The sequence below is a fragment of the Acartia tonsa genome, chromosome 10, assembly GCF_053477335.1.
Source record: "Acartia tonsa isolate MP-2025a chromosome 10, ASM5347733v1, whole genome shotgun sequence".
NCBI lineage: Eukaryota > Metazoa > Arthropoda > Copepoda > Calanoida > Acartiidae > Acartia > Acartia tonsa.
Genome location: NC_137269.1, coordinates 27,253,914 through 27,271,331, shown reverse-complemented (window position 1 = coordinate 27,271,331; position 17,418 = coordinate 27,253,914). Strand labels below are relative to the sequence as shown.

General features: G+C 34.2%; 1 protein-coding gene across 1 annotated transcript in view; it reads right to left on the bottom strand.

Moving 5' to 3' along the window:
* LOC145329750 (uncharacterized) overlaps positions 1–17,418 on the bottom strand; it is a 114,173-nt gene that overhangs the window by 51,161 nt on the left and 45,594 nt on the right. The gene's annotated exons all lie outside the window — the stretch shown is intronic.

The window sequence follows — 17,418 nt, the reverse complement described above, 5'->3', positions numbered from 1 at the left end:
TCAGTAAAGAAAATAATTGCTCAAAAAAGCTTCATAATTTTTTACTTTGAAATGACAGAAACATAGTTAAACACTTTTAAGATTTTACTATTCAATTTTAGAAAAATCTAGTGAAGTTTATTAAAACTTTGCACTTAACTTCTTCATTTCTCTTATTCAGATTTTTGGTAAATACATACAAAAGGTCTAAATAAACTGTAACAGTTTCTATGTCAAATTAAAGTGGATTTAAACTTATCTGTTATGTTTGTAAATACTGATAGATAAAATAAATGAAAACTTGCAGGTATTGTAAAATTTTCATTTTTCTAAACACTTAATATAGTTTTTAAATAAAATACTTGGAAAACAAGATAACAAGAAATTCTTTAAAGATAAATGGATATGACAATATTATTCAAAAAAATTGGTTACCATTATTCATATTGTGACCGTACCAATAATGAATACACATAAAAATAATTGAGTTAAACTTTGAAATGTATCTAGATAGTAGTTAGTAATATAACAGAAAAATAATTTAGGTTTTAAACCTAGAAAGCATAAATAGTAAAATAAGAAAAATTAAATATTTATGTAGCATACAGCTTTCATATTTACCTAAACCCAAGTGAATACAGTGACTCATAATTTGAAAATGAAAAAAATTTAATTTCTAGTACCTTTAGAATAGTATATTTAATCCCAATAATGTTGATAGAACAGAAAGTATGTAAGATCATAGTCTATCAAAAAATCTAAGAAAAGCGTGGAATTTTGTAAGAGAGTTTGTATTTAAGAAACAGTTTGCATAAAATATTATTTCTGCAACTAAAGAAAATTTTCTTATCTATGTTTAATCATCTATTCCATCTAATGATACAAAATTCTCATCAAAAGTACATGTTATAAACAGGTACAAATGTTTAACTGTGCATAATTTGTAGACTGGTACTCATTATAAATTCCTTGCATGCCAATTATCTTGTGTGCGGTGTAATAAGATATCTGTTAGCTATTACACTCAATATCATATTCCTGAATGTGGCCAGGAATTGAGAGATGCTTTGAAAATTAAAAATAAATCAGACTTCATACTTTTACTATAAGATATTTAGATAAATAAGGAAGTGTTTCGTGATTTCTACAATAACATAATTCTAGATCTACGCATACTTTTTTTTGTACAAGTAACTTGTTTTGAACTTGTTAACCCTTATCCATTCCAGATTATTTTCTATATCATAAGTATAGCATAGAATTTTGCTGCCAGCCAGAACTCTGAATTGTTTAATATTTGTGTAACAAAAACCAATGATAACAGAAAAAAGGTGGTAAATTTAAATGTCTAGGTAACAGTGTCACAATCAACTTAATACAGAAGACTCCTCAAAGTATTTTTTTCGATAATGTTCCACAAAGGGGTGGCGAAAATACTCCCAAGAGTGATGACACATCATCAGAGGGGGGGGGGGGGATTGTGCATCCCTCAAATGGATTAAAATTAACATTAAACTGCATAGAGTAGTCTTCTATATAAAGTTTATTGTGAAATCAATACTTTTAGATTTCATTTTTTTAATAATTATATCCCTTCACCTGAAATCTATTATTAAGAACTGAAATACGAAGAAATTAGATAGTCATGAACTTATGACATACTTATATTCTAATACTATAAAAAGTAACTAACTTACAAAAGAAAACTTCCTAATTTTATGTGTTAGTATTTCATGTTAGGAATGCATGTTGTTTGTTAAAAGCATTCAGATATTCAGATACACAATCATTCAATTCAAATTTGAATTATGCAGAATTGGGATCATTTTGTTCAAACAATCTTGTAAAAAGATTGTAGTAAACTAATTTTGAACTAAACTTCAATTTATTTGTGATCACTTACAAGAATTCCATCTAATAACCCTAACCCTTGAGAATTATAAATCAGGACATAAATCAAGAAACTCCTTTTAGATCAAATCCCTTTTTTTAGTTTTTATACAATTATTTCAGGCTTAACAATGTTGCATTATTAGTGGATAATTTGAAGTGTTTTTAAAACTAAATGTATGGACATCAGGATAATCCATGAACCTACTCACACACTGAGTAAGTTTAGAGCATTTGCTTCTAGTTTACTTTAAGTTCAGGGTAAAACAATGTTATTCATAATAATATAAGTTAAATTAATAATTATCTAAAATTTAAAGAAATTATTAAAAATTATCTTATTTTCATATTCTCCAGAAATCTGATATATATATAGGGTTAATGTCACTTACAGGATTGTAAGATTATCATATTTCAACTTAAAAGAGGTTTATGTAAATGTAAATGCAAGAGATTTTCTTTCAATCAATATATAAATAGTTGGGTAATGTCCCTTTCGTGACAACGCCTCTTAAGGGGCGTTTCGTCGTATTTTCACAGTAGCATTTCTCCTATTTCTAGGCCTTGCGGGGGGCTCTAACCCTGCGGGGCCAACTGCCTAACCCTGCAGGGCAATCACTTAACCTAACAAAATCTACAGTAAATATACAATGAAACGCCCCTTAATAGTCGTTGTTGCGAAAGAAACTATACCCAAATATTTTTATCATCCTTTTCCTATTAAATTATATCAATTTGCATGTTTATCAACAATACAAAGTAGAATGATGTCTTTCTGTCTGAAGCTTAAGATCTCAGTAACCACTAAACCGATTGGGCTCTACTCTTAAGAGAATATACCTACTGGTCCTGTGATGGATATAAGCCATTTTCTTAGTGGGGTGGGACACCCCTAAACCCTCCAAAAAGTGAAAAAAACTCCCCCAATAAAAGAATTCTTTTTTAAAATTAAAATTTAAAGAGGGGTCGATTAACCCCCCCCCCCCTCCAAACATTATTTTACTTTTTCTTTTTAAATATAAAATACTAAAAATTAGGTTGATCAAACCTCTTAAGGCAAAGCCCCTAGAGGCTAGAGGCGACGCCGCTAGTTTATTCTAAGGACATCAAATTTTAACCCCAAGCTACAAGCTTATATTTAAGACATAATATCTTTTCCAGTATTATTATCCACTGGATTAGAGACTATTCTCAGCCATACTGAAAAATCATGTATAGCATTGTATTACAGACAATTTTCCACAAATAATAAAATAGAAAACAAAAATTTAATAAAATTTCATTTTAATGTCCATGGAAAGCTGTCTAAAATACGATGCGCTTAATAACTATTATGACATTTAAAAAAAAGAATGTTGATGGTCTACAAAAAGATTGCACAAAGTCCAAGCTTTACATAATTCATCTAAAGACATAAATCTTAGCCTTCAAGATTGAAGTTTTATCACTGAACAGATTATCCCGGATTTTTTATCACTAGAAATGCATTTGTTTTCTCAGCCTTCCCCCTCTCCCGCAATGGTCAGTCACACCACATCAACAAAGATAAAAGTTGCACTTCTGCTTTCAACCATATCCTGTATCCACCTTTTATATTTTGCAACATACCCCACTCCTCCATATTTTCTCTCAGAAGGTTGTCTTGTTTACAATGTTTTTACATGTTGAATTAGATCCATCCATCAAACAGAAAAGATAAGTAGAAAATGACAGGGCAGAAGGATTTATCTTAACTTAGAAATTTATATAATTCCAATACAATGTCTAACATTCAGCATTTAATAATTTTTAAAAAATAGCTAGGTATATTAATGAAATGAATCGTCAATACATATATTATAAAAAAATAATCTGGTATTATGGTTACCTAAATATTTTGTAGTTGGAAAGATCTTATTGATCATATATTATGGATTTAACGAATTTAGTGAAATTTTGTTAAAAGAGACTAGAATGAAGTTGAACTAAATGTAATTCTTTAACCAAAATCAAATTTATAATCAGACTTAAATATAGAAAGCACAAATTTGTTCTCAATTTTAAATCAATAAACTGAATATGCTGAAAATTGTGTACTGTGAATAATGCATATGCCTCAATTCAATCAACAAATAGATAAAAGGAAATTTAAATAATGTATCAAACAAATATATATTTATATTAATCTGATTATTATACTTTGTTTCAAGGATTAAGATGTTTGATTATAATCTGTTTCGGTACGCATGCCTTGCCGTACACGAAATCTTAATCTCCAAGCCCTCCGAATGACCAACATGTGAATGTTTACAAATGTGTATTTATTACCATGAAAACGGTGCATCTAAAACAAAAATATAAAAATTAATAACATAATATTAATGGTTTATTATTTTTGTATATCGAGGTTGCGTGATTTCAATTTAATTAAAAATATAAAATTTCTAAAAAACTTTAAATTGGCACGAAACATATTAAATAGCATCAGAAATTGATAATTTTAGATTCAAATGATCAATAAAATTAAGGAAAATATTCGTATGTCAAAAGTTAGCAGTTAAATGGTCTATTTGTTGAAAAATTAATGTTTTAAATTTCTTCGTAAAAATATACCATACTACACTTATTATTAAGAATTAAAGATAAATTCTTACCACATTATACGTCAAACTAAGCAGGAAGGCTTATTTGAGATCTTCCACGGATTAGAGCGCATGTATATCCATCCAATACATTATTTTTATTCACGTAGCTCTTCACATGGGAATCAACAAGGAAAAAATGTGCGCGCCTTTGTTTGTTTACAAGCGAAGCGCGGAGATAGTTAGGAATGCCGCGTAACACACTCATTCTCTGGTGTAAGGAAAAGGGAATTAATGGGTTCGAACTTGCCAGGGAATACAAGAAAAATCATTCCAACACACACCCGTCTAGTCACTGGGAATCGAACACAATAACTCATCTTAGCATCATGCGTGCAGACAGTGTCCACAAAATCACAATCTCATAACGCATAAATTACAAGAGTTTAAAATGGCATGGCCATCAGGCCTAAAATTAATTATGGTAACTTACGAACACCACAATAACTCAAACCGACTCCACTACCACATAAGGATAGGAATAAGGAATGGGAAAAGCATTCAACATTCATGAAATGCACATTTACCACTCACACATCTCATTAATCATGGCCTCATAACCTCAATTAAAGTTAGAATTACAGACCATGTAATTGCGAATACATGAATTAATAATCAATAGTACCTAAACTTTGATTAGGTACCTACATAATAATAGGCAAATGATTTTTATATTAAAAATCGCATCAATAATTAAATAATCAACTCAAACTTTTAATCAAAAGAAAGAAAGATTAAATAATGACATTTTTTCTACTAAATCTTTTTGCTAGAAAAGAAAAATAGAATTTTCATAAAAAACTTCTCAAAATTAAGCATTTTCTCCAGCGGAAAAATACTCGGGCTTACATCTAGACATTCTTAGATAAGATAGGTAAATCCTTAAATCTAACATGTTTAATAAAATAGATAATTAAATCTAAACAAAATATGACTGTAAAAATCATCAAACATCGGAAAATTAAAATTTCATAATTTTAAATCTTCGTGAATTAAAATTGCGTAAAATAAAATTGCAATTGAAATATGCAAATTAAATTACCAAAATAAAACAAAAGCTCAATTATAAGAAAAGAACTTCTCTAAATGCTGAGTTTGCAATTTCTCTCTGTTTTAAGAAGAAAGCAACTTGTACATATTCATACAGTCAAAATTAAGGCAATTTGGGGCCTCAGTTAGAATGTACCCCTCAAGATACAAACTAACCAATCTTTCAAATATTAATAATGCCATGTTCCAGCTATCCTGACGGACGTTATGTCTTTCCATCACAATTTTTTGATACTGCATAATTTCCGACAGGATTTCTGGCGCAGGGCTCCATCAACTGAAAATAACATAATTAGTGATGTTTAAATCAAATCAAAAATTAAAAGAATCATGAATAATTCAAGAAACTTTAGAATCATCAATCAAAGCAATCAAAATAAAATTATCTTATGCTTTAGTTTTGCCGTTCTGTAGTATGTCTGGCCGAGGTAACAGAGCTAAGATACACTATAGAGCGGTCTTATTAAGCTTAAATCTTCGAACTCAAAGAATCTACTTAATTCAAGACGAAAAAAAATCTGCATTTTTCTTTAGGTACATCGGTTAAAAGGTAAATAGAAATAATTTTAATATATATGTAATATCAAATTATCTATGTGATTATAATAAATCTTAAGAAATATTTATATGATGTAAAAAATCTCATTGTGTTACTTTTTTTATCATATTGAATTTCAATCAAACAAGTATAAAAATGTTCGTATTTGCGTAGGTACCTAGGAAAATTTCCACGAAAAAAATCCCTGGTCCCGGAAAGACTTAAATCATTGAAAAAACTTGCGTAAACGTATAAATAACTTAAGTTTGCATTTCAAATGAAAAAAATCTTGCGTCGATTTGAAAGTTTAAACGAAATTGAGTTAAAATTTGCGTTTTTTTGTCTTTCGAAAAAAAATCTGATAAATCTACCGTAAAATAAAATTCAAAGTTAAACAAGAACGATACTTATACTAAACTTTGGGTAGATTGATCTTGAGCAGACGTCTTGCGGAAGTCTCGTTACTCGTGGCGGCTGCGTCATCTGATAATTTGAACTTGCAAACCACGGTCCTCCCACCTGGGCGCACTTCTTCCACACGCCCCAATCTGAACTTCTTCATCAAATTTGTGCTATCGTCGATCAGCACCACGTCTCCCGGCTCAAGCAGCACCTTGTTGCTGCGCCACTTGACGGACTTGAGTAGCTCAGGCATGAGCTGCTCCTTGTACACCTGATGGAACTGACGGGTCAACTCCTCCAAGTTCTCCAGCCTCCTGGTGATGGGCTCTTTACAACCTGTTTCAAAGGTGCAGATTGCATCGTTGGTCCTGCCGCCTAACAGATCAGCAGGTGAAATTATTCTCCAGCAATTGACGTCATCTCCTTGGGTGGCATAGGTCAATGGCTTAGAATTCAGGACTCTTGCAGTCTCAGCACACAACACCAATAAATCATTGAAGGTTACAGTAGCACCAGCCAACTTCTTGTTCAACACACGCTTGACCAGCCCAACCTGCCTCTCCACAGTACCCACGAACGAGTGTGCTGCGGTGGGCACCAGATGCCATTCAAAATGCATTCGGGTATCCTTCAAAAGTTCATCCATAATTCGCTTGGCACCGGCCATATTGGTGCCTCTGTCTGTGGTAACCCTTCTAGGCATATTGTAAAACGCCTGAAGTTTTCTCAAGCCGACCAGCACGGCTTCAGTTGAATAATCAGTCAACACATCAACAAACACAGCCTGTGTAAATCTACAGGCCACAATCAACAACCAAACTTTGTACTTGGTCTTGGAACTCCTGGTACCAACGCCAGGCTTCGTAACTTCGATCGGCCCCGCAAGGTCCATATGCACCTCCTTGAAGGGCACATAGGGCTCGACACGATCTGGCAGAATATTAGCAATTGCGGGACTCGAACGCTTGGCATATTCAATGGAACATGCAGCACAACTCTTGACCACTTTCATAGCCTCCATGCGGCCATGTGTGATCCATGCATACCTGCGGCTTTGCGCCAACGTCTTACGATGGCCTCCATGCCCCAATTCATCGTGGGACTGTTGAAGGATGAGCCGCGCCAGCCTGTTGTGGCGGCTGAGCAAGACAACACCTGGGCTGTCCTTCATAATCTTCCTGGGGCCTCCAGCAGCGGCCTCAAGAGCCTCATCTCCTCTCCCGGACATTTTCAATATTGTAAATGTCCTAAGAGGATAACATCCATCATGACCCACAATGGGCCAACAAACCTGGACCTTGTGATGATACGGTTGAAGGGAGTCAAATTTCCCCTCGGCGTCCATGGTCATCTCCTCCTCTTGGTTGAAGGAAGTCAAAAACAGGTCACAAACAGAATCCATGTATGTATTTGTGAAAGTATAGTTCTCATGATACTTAGAACTATCATTGTTGCTAACACCATCCTCATTTGCTGCAACGCCACGTTTCTTGATAAGCAGCGTTTTAAAGCAGTTGGCAGCCTTAAGAACTGCGGCCACAGTCCTCCTTGCCTGCCTGTAGGTCCTTCTTGCCAGATACCTCCAAAAATCATTGTCCACTACCTGTGTGAACATTACCTTGAGCTTCGCCATCTTGGGATTTAGCTCGCTCTCGGGAATGGATGCATTTACCTCACCCGCCGTCTTAACGGGCCACTGGTCCTGTTCCAGGCGCAACCAGCTTGGACCTTCCTGGTATGTAGATCCAGGTTGTACATCCTCAATCGTACACAAACCACGCGTTGCCAGATCGGCAATGTTGTGCTGGGTTGGAACCCATCTCCAATCTTCAGGGCTCGTCAACTGTTGTATCTCGGAAACACGATGACTGTTAAAAACATTTAACATAACACTGTCACTGGATAGCTGAGCTAGGGCGCAGCTGCTATCACTAAAAAACACTTTGCCAGAAATGTTGAAAGGTAGGGCTCTGGCAACAGTATCCACAAGCCTTGCCAAAATTAGACAACTAAGCATTTCTAACCTTGGTATAGACTCAATCTTCACTGGTGCGACACGTGACTTGGCGCAACACAAAACTACATCATATCCTCCAGGAACTGGCCATCTCAGGTAGGTGATGGCTGCATAGGCCTGGTTAGATGCATCGCAGAAACCAACAAGCATTGGAAGCCCCAACGGCTTATCAGGAACCATCGAACGTCTAAACGACACATTTCCAAGTGCCGAACGGTCCTGGAGGCTGGACACGAGCTCCGACCTCAACTCTCCAGGTATAACATCATCCCAGTTGCATCCATGTATGCAAACTGAGCGTAGACAAAGCTTGGATTTAAGCAGCAATGGCGCTGCTAGACCCATTGGGTCATAAAGTTGTTGCACAATTCTCCAAACTTCACGTTTAGTTATCAACTCAGGTAGACTTCTCCAGAGGTCCTCCAGATCCAGATCCTCCAGTAACTTTCTACCCTTAATCTTCTCGCCGTGGTTGGCTCTGACAGGTAGGAACAACTTATCCTGTTTAGGGTCCCATACAAGGCCCAGAACTTTTACACTGTCAACATCATCTCCAGAATAAACAACAGATTTAAACTTGAAATTGCCAGGTGCAATCATATCCTCCAGCTCTTGGACCAGCTGGACAGCTTCAGGTTTGCTGTTATGACCGCTCAAACAGTCATCCACGTAAGTACAAGTCTCCAATTTGACCGATGGAGGATCTTGATACAAAATAAATTCGGAACTGAGTGGTTGCTGAACATCTCTCCACACATCCTGCTGGGCTACAACGTCACAACCTCTAATCTTCTCAGATCCATAAACATCTTGAACATCCTGCTGGGAACGTCCACCAAAAATACGACCAGTGAGTCTGAGGGCGGTCACGGCCATATCTCCAGCCAAGGCCTCACCAAAATTGATGGTTTTGGTAAGGTAGACCTCTGGCTCTCCATCAACTGTATCAGCGAAAAAAACACGTTTCAGCTGAGAATCTTCATAGATAGCTAATAATGAATTATAGAACTTCTGAATATCAGCCACGAATGCACACTTATAACTTCTGAACCGGATAAGATTGTGCATCAGAGTATATAATGGAACTGGGCCGTCCATCATAATACTATTGAGGCTTAGCCCCTTGCAGCAGAGGCTAGAATTGGCGCATATCCTCAAGGGCGTGGAAATAGACTCTTTATATGCGCAGACTAGGCTCGAATAATACACGGGCTTAGTATAAGCTAGGTCTTCTGGCGAAGCTTTCTGATACACTCCACGAGACACAGCTTCTTGAAACACTTGGCAGAAGGTGCTGTATTCACCTTTTTTAATCATTCTCTGCCGGTCACGTAAGCAGATCTTATAGGCCTGCTCTGAATTGTCAAATAACACACTTGGCGGCTGCTTGTAGGGATATGAAGCCGTCCAAACATGGTTCTCAAGATCTAATGTCAGACCTTCTTCAATCAGCTGCCGCTTACGCACATCCAAGGCGGACTGCCCGGCAGCTATGGCGGCGCAATGACGGCAGTTCTTACAACCGCTGCACATTGATGGCGGCTGTATTCCCAAACTCTCAGTACTCAGGAACTCCATCTTGCTGACCTCCAACTTCACAGCTTTACAGGCGACAGGATTAGCAACAGTCCTGCCATCTGCAGACACAACTAAATAGCCTGTACCAAATAAGCTTCTGTACAGTCTAGAATCACCAACCATTTTATCTGCACACGGGAACATAGCTGGTGTTAAATGGCCGATTAAAACATCAATCTTGCCGTCGACCATAGAAAAATTATCAGGCTTCATGTTGAAAATGTCGGCGGCGGCTGTAGGATCAATAGAACGCAACCCTTCTTCAGTACCAATGCTGGGCACTACCGCCGCCTCCAGAATATGTGAATTCCGGTTGCGGTCAACCAAACAAATCTTGACTGTAGGACATGCTTGGCTCTTTCCATCTGCCAGAGAAATAGTAGCTGTGCGACCAGTTGATGGCAACTCTAACTTCTTGGCAATACTTCTAGAAATCAACGTCAAATTTGCTCCACTGTCCCACATGGCATTGACGGTGACTTGACGTTTGTCAGCCGCCAACGCCGGGACCTGCTGCAACATCAGCATAAAATTGTTCTTGCTAAACAATTGTGATTCATACACTGCCGCAACTTGTCCACTAGCAACTGATTCATGTAATAATGAATTATGAGGCTGGTTGCAACTGTCAATGGTACAGCTGCCAAGCTTATCGGCTCTGGGACAATCGGCCACCCGATGCCCTTTTTGTAAGCAGAGCAAACAGGCGCCTATCTTCTTGATGAAGACTTTGCGTTCAGGAACAGACATATCCCTAAACTTGGAGCACTTAAACAACAGGTGATCAGAGTTACAACCTTCCGACGGGCAAGGCTGTTTCTTCTTGGTCTTAGCTGGAGACCCAGGTTTACCAACGGCTGTAGCTGCGGCCGCAGGATTACCCTTCTTCTTGGAGGGGGTGTCTACATCGATTGAACACCTCATCAAAATGGCGCCACGCTGTTCCTCTATAATCTTCAACAGCTTAGGAATATTTGGGGTATCCATCGAGCCCAACGCCAGGTTGAGCTTGTCCTGGAAATCACGTGGCAACTTTTTGGATAACATTTCCAAAAGAATAATGGTCAACCACTGGCTTGTGGTGACTTCCTCATCATCATCATCTTTAGTCAGCTGCTCGAGCTGGCTAACTGCACCACCAAACTCTGCTAAGACTGTCACAATCTGGTTGGAGTCCGACGGTTTAGGCTTCTTCTCCCATTGGTTGAAAAGGCAGAGCATCTGACGTGTTTTGGACTTAAAACGTGCGTCGAGGTAAGCCCATTGAGATTCATGTGATTGAATCTGAATTAACTGAAGTCTTAACTCTTTATTTTTGCAGACCTTTTCACTGCTCAACAATAACTGTAAATATGACGGGTCCTGTCCTACGGTAAGCTTTTTAAAATTGTCCTTGAAACTTACGTAGGCTGACTCTGAGCCGTCAAAGCTTGGAAGAAGACGTTCGTCGACACGATTCATATATCCTGGCGTGAACATAGAACCGGTGCCGAACTGTGGTGTGCCAAACGGCGACACAAATGGCGATGCTGTCGAAGCACCCGCCGTTGTTGTAGGCGGCTTCACAGGTTCAAGCTTAACCTCGGCCAGCCGTTTCATCAAAGCAGACAAAGTGTTTATAATTGGTTCTGGTAAGGGAAAGTATGACCCTTTAATAACCTTCACAATCTTTAAGCAACGATCATATAGTTCAGCCTTATGGTCAGGCAAATTATCACCAACTAAATCAACAACACTTTGAATGTCACTAAGCTCCTCCATAGCATCTAGAGCATCTTTCAGAGCGTTATAATCTTTTTGCACAGTAATTATATTAGAATAAATGTCACTAAACTCCTCAAGCTCTTGGATTCTCACACCAAGCTTGCTAAAACCGACCATAATGCTATCGAATGTCTCGAACTTGTCATGGACAAGGATTGACTCCTTAGTGAAATGTCTAACATCAAGCTCTGAAGATTCACTGACCAACTTCATCACTTTATCTAGTTCACTGGTTAGGGCCTCGACGGCTGGGCGCAGCCGTAGTCCCAGTTGAGCGCCTTTATTCTTTTTAGGACCCATGATTGTCACAATAATTAACTGTACTGATTACGATTATAATAGTGTGTGGTAAGGTATCACAACCAACACATTCACAAAACTTCACAGATATTTTCTTAGCCGCATCTGTTCTGTCTCGTTTTCATTGTTTCGGTACGCATGCCTTGCCGTACACGAAATCTTAATCTCCAAGCCCTCCGAATGACCAACATGTGAATGTTTACAAATGTGTATTTATTACCATGAAAACGGTGCATCTAAAACAAAAATATAAAAATTAATAACATAATATTAATGGTTTATTATTTTTGTATATCGAGGTTGCGTGATTTCAATTTAATTAAAAATATAAAATTTCTAAAAAACTTTAAATTGGCACGAAACATATTAAATAGCATCAGAAATTGATAATTTTAGATTCAAATGATCAATAAAATTAAGGAAAATATTCGTATGTCAAAAGTTAGCAGTTAAATGGTCTATTTGTTGAAAAATTAATGTTTTAAATTTCTTCGTAAAAATATACCATACTACACTTATTATTAAGAATTAAAGATAAATTCTTACCACATTATACGTCAAACTAAGCAGGAAGGCTTATTTGAGATCTTCCACGGATTAGAGCGCATGTATATCCATCCAATACATTATTTTTATTCACGTAGCTCTTCACATGGGAATCAACAAGGAAAAAATGTGCGCGCCTTTGTTTGTTTACAAGCGAAGCGCGGAGATAGTTAGGAATGCCGCGTAACACACTCATTCTCTGGTGTAAGGAAAAGGGAATTAATGGGTTCGAACTTGCCAGGGAATACAAGAAAAATCATTCCAACACATAATCTTCTTTCTCTTTTCTCTTTCCTAACACTGCCTAAGTGCCAAGTAAATATTTTTTTGGTAATTTCAATAGAGTTACAAATATAATAGATTACCAGTTATTTTATTAAAATAAAAATATTAATGATAAGATTGCATTTAATGAACTAAACAAACAATTTGTTTACATTTTGACATTTTTTATCAAAATAATAGGTTTTTTTTAAAATTTTGAACTCTATTTGTCATAGAAAGGACACAATAAATTATCAAAGAATGCACTACTAATGCATCATGGGTATAATAATGATTTATGAACATTAATTTTGTACAATCTAAATATATTGGCATTCAATAACCATCTATCATAGTAGAACTCTTTTGTTATCCATCTATCATTGTATATCTTGTGGTAAAGGTAATTTGGCAGATTTTCTTAGAAGTTGTGCACTGCTCTGGCTGTGGACTGTGTCCTGCTGTTTGAGTACCAGGGATGAGGAACTTCCAGATTTACAAAATATAAAGAGTATGACGATTTTTTCCGGGGGATATAATAGATATGTGGACTTTCAATAATTAAGATCTTTTTTTCAATTATAATACTGTACAAAATCTGAATAAAGATCCGCACCTCTGGTGCTAGAACATGTAGAAGCCCACATTTGTCAAAATTTGGCCACCAACATGAATTCTCAGCTGCAATTGTTGCTGATGACCTGGCTCTACAAAGATTTGCAATTTATGTTAATAAATTTTAGAATATTTCATTTTTAGACAAGCATGCATTTTCATGATTTAAACAAAGATTTACTTTAATGCAGAATAGGATGAAGACAGTTTTGAAATAAGTAGTCTTGTTGAGGTGAGATCTATCTATATATTCTAATTCAGATAATCCTTGGTTTAATCTAGTTTCCATTAAATGTTCAGATTGGGTGTTCTTCTCCTTTTATCAAGATGCCACCAGGATGAGATTCACTTTCTCAAATATTTTAGCTTGCAAATTCATCTGGAGTGTTACCATCATTTATTTTTGCAACAAAGCAAATGGTTTGGTTATTTCTTATGCTTTCAGAAGAAGAACAATTTCATAATAAAACGTTTAAGTTTTATTATTTACATAATTGGGGGAGTGGAAGTTTGTCAAACTTGATAAAAATAGATAATTTGTAAAACATTTTTATTGTCAAAAATTCAAATATTTCACAAAATGATTTTTTTAGGCTGAATTATTCTTTCCAGCCTAAAAAGTTAAACAAAAAAGCTATGTTTATAGTGAACCAGGCAATTGTGTCAAATTTTTCAGAAATCCAAAATATAGAACTATTGATAATGTGAATAATAAGAATGAAAATTTCTCTTAGTGGTATGTGTGTTAAGTATACCAAGAGTTGGATTCTAATAAAGAATTTCCTCAATTCAATCATGTCACTATTTCAACAGTGTTGTCAAAATCAAAATAGGTGAATAATACATTTACACAAATTGTAGGTAAATTTTAGGTAAAAACCCCAAAAAAGCTGCATGCAGAGTAATCAACTCAAACTTAAAAGAATATTATACAATATCTTCAAGTTCCTGTTAATTTCAATAGTTTTTATACATCTTTAAAAAAAAATTTGATCAATAACGAAAAGTTTAGGCAATGCTTATCATACAAAGTTGATAGTATTATGTTTCATAAAATAATGATAGGCAAAACAATCATATTTTAAAACAAGTGTTTTCCTTTTATGGAAGAAAATGTAAAGAATTTGATTTAAATGAAAAGGCAGCAATTCAGCACAGAACTAACTAAACCTAATATTTTCCTTTCCAGTCTCCTAGGCCCCACTCAATCCAATCTTTGTGTTAAATTTACAATACCTGGAAAAGTGTTTAAAGGTGGATAGATAAGATTTATTGGAATCTTTTAAAATACACATACTAAACAAACACTAGCTTTTCTGCTTCTCAATTTAAAACAAAAAGAATCTATTGAAATGCTAATTCTTAAAAATAGATATTTACGACGTGAAACGTATTTTTGTAGAAAAAGCCAAGAATTGAAGTTTTTAGTATTTTTATGAGTAATACTATTTTTTTACGAATAACTTTTAATCTAAAAAAATACCACTACTGCTTTATTCCACCAATATTTCTTTATTTGGGTGTATGTACACAATTTGTGTAAGTCTGACTTCTTGTAATTTATCTAACTTAGGTTTATATTTATATTCTAATGGTGTAAGGAGAGAAAATATAAGGTATCTTGAGGGCAAAACTCATTTTTGTTCAATTTTCTAATATTATATCCCATAAACACCCATTTATCTAAATAAATAAAAGCTTATTTACTTTGTGTGGACCAACAAATAGGATATTAAACAATAATCCATTAACTAAATTTATCTCTTTTTTACTCATACATTATAGGTACTAATAAGATTATCAACTCATCTTTAAAATTAAATCAACAAATTTGGGTACAAAATAAAATCACCCTTATTACAAAGTATTTTGATAGATAATAGGCAAAGTTATAATGAAAATAAAAAAAATCATTTTGAATTATCATTTCCCCTGTCCAAACTATGAAAAAACATAATGAAAAGCAAAAAGATGATAACAGATAATTGTATTATTATGTTTGACCTTCTGGAAAATGCAAAACACTTAATTCTAAAAAAACAAAACTGTCTTCTTTTTGTGTAAGTGCAACAAATAAGATAATTAAGCTATGCCACAGGAAATAAGGAAGGTCAACTAATTTTTTCCATGTTTAGACATAATTTGTCATAATTCAAATTTAAATTTACTACTAAAATTTAAAAAATAAATTATTTCTTTTTAAAATAGTTCAAGCATATTTAAAACTCTTGATTACTTTTACCCTGGCTAAGCTGATGCCCTTGTTGTAATACTTTTTGGATGCATTCTTTACCTTATGCAATAGTAAATTGGCTCAAAACCTTACTATAAAACAATTTTACCTTGTAACAATATTTTCAACGCTCTTTGCTTGTTCTGTTATGACTTTCTTTATCATAAGTATATAATATATATATACTAGAGTTGGCTCGATATAATTATCTCCCTATTGGCTAGTTTTCTATATGCATATCTATTTCTCAATAAATCTATTTTCCTCACCCGGCATTACTATCTAAAAGAAAGTAAATATTTAATAATTTAAATGATTTTTAAAAGATTTTTTTAAATTATATTTTTTTCTTTACATTACCATCACCAAAGGGTTAATGATGATGATTACAATTTTAGTTTAATATTTGAACACACAAAATGTCGCCACAATCGAATTCTTTTAAAACATAGTTTTCTTAAATTTATCATATTATAAATTTAAATTTTCTTTTTTATGATTAGAAATTAAATACATCAATATAAGGTAAATAGCAACATGAAATGAAAAAAATGAATTTATTTTTAATAAAGTAAAATAATGGGTCTTATCGTTCTGGGCAATGAGAGTTTATTATGGATTATTGGAGCACTATGAGTTTTAATCATATATTCCTTGGAAAACTTGAGCTCGTTTATAGACATTTATTTCCTATATAGATCTGACATGGATCTTGAAGCAATTAAGCAGGCCGTTTTGTACATGTTAAAAATTGGAAGATTTCATTAAATAAAAGTAATCGCAAATATACTTAGTAAATTACATATTCTCTATTTATTACATCAATTGTTTTCGAGTGTCAATAAGATCATTAAATAGGTTTAAGTTTGTTTTAGTCAGGTAATAATTGCCTTTACAGGTTATATTCTTTTCAATCTTATTATGATGAGAAAAAAATTACATATTAAAAACTCTTATAAGCTATATATTTTTGAAGAAAATGAATGAAAAAATCAATTTAACATAATATTTCAAATATGCAGGTGTTTTAAATGTTCCTAAATTGAAAGTCTTTAGGTAGAATATAAGCTAGAATTTTTCTTTCAAGTTTCTTAATTAATATAAATCTTAATTCATGAATAATTTTACTAAAATTTGATTAAAACTATTTTTTGGGTGTGTAAAATAGGTTTAGTAAATTATGATAAACATATTATTAAATTATTATATTTCCTTTAAATGCTTTGAAAGAGTAATAGCATGTTGTGCAATTCATGATAATTATCATCATAATGGATTACTTTTAAAGTTTTTATAATTAGCAATTTTTTCACAAAAATTGGACAATGACATAGGCTAAAAATAAGAATAAATTATCAAATAAAACAAGTTCTAGAATAAGAAATTGGATTTTAGTGCAAATATTTTCTCAACTTACAAAAAATTCTAATAGGGCAGTTTTGCATTTATGTGACCTTCCTTTCAACTAATTTTCTTTTACCTTTTTCCTTGCAGTAAAACATTTAAAATAAGGAGTAAATTGTCAGTTTTGCATAATTGGACCTTCAAAAGTAAGATTTATTTTCAAGTTGTTATAAAACTTAGGCATTAGGTTATTTGAAAAGTAATGATAAATTTGGAG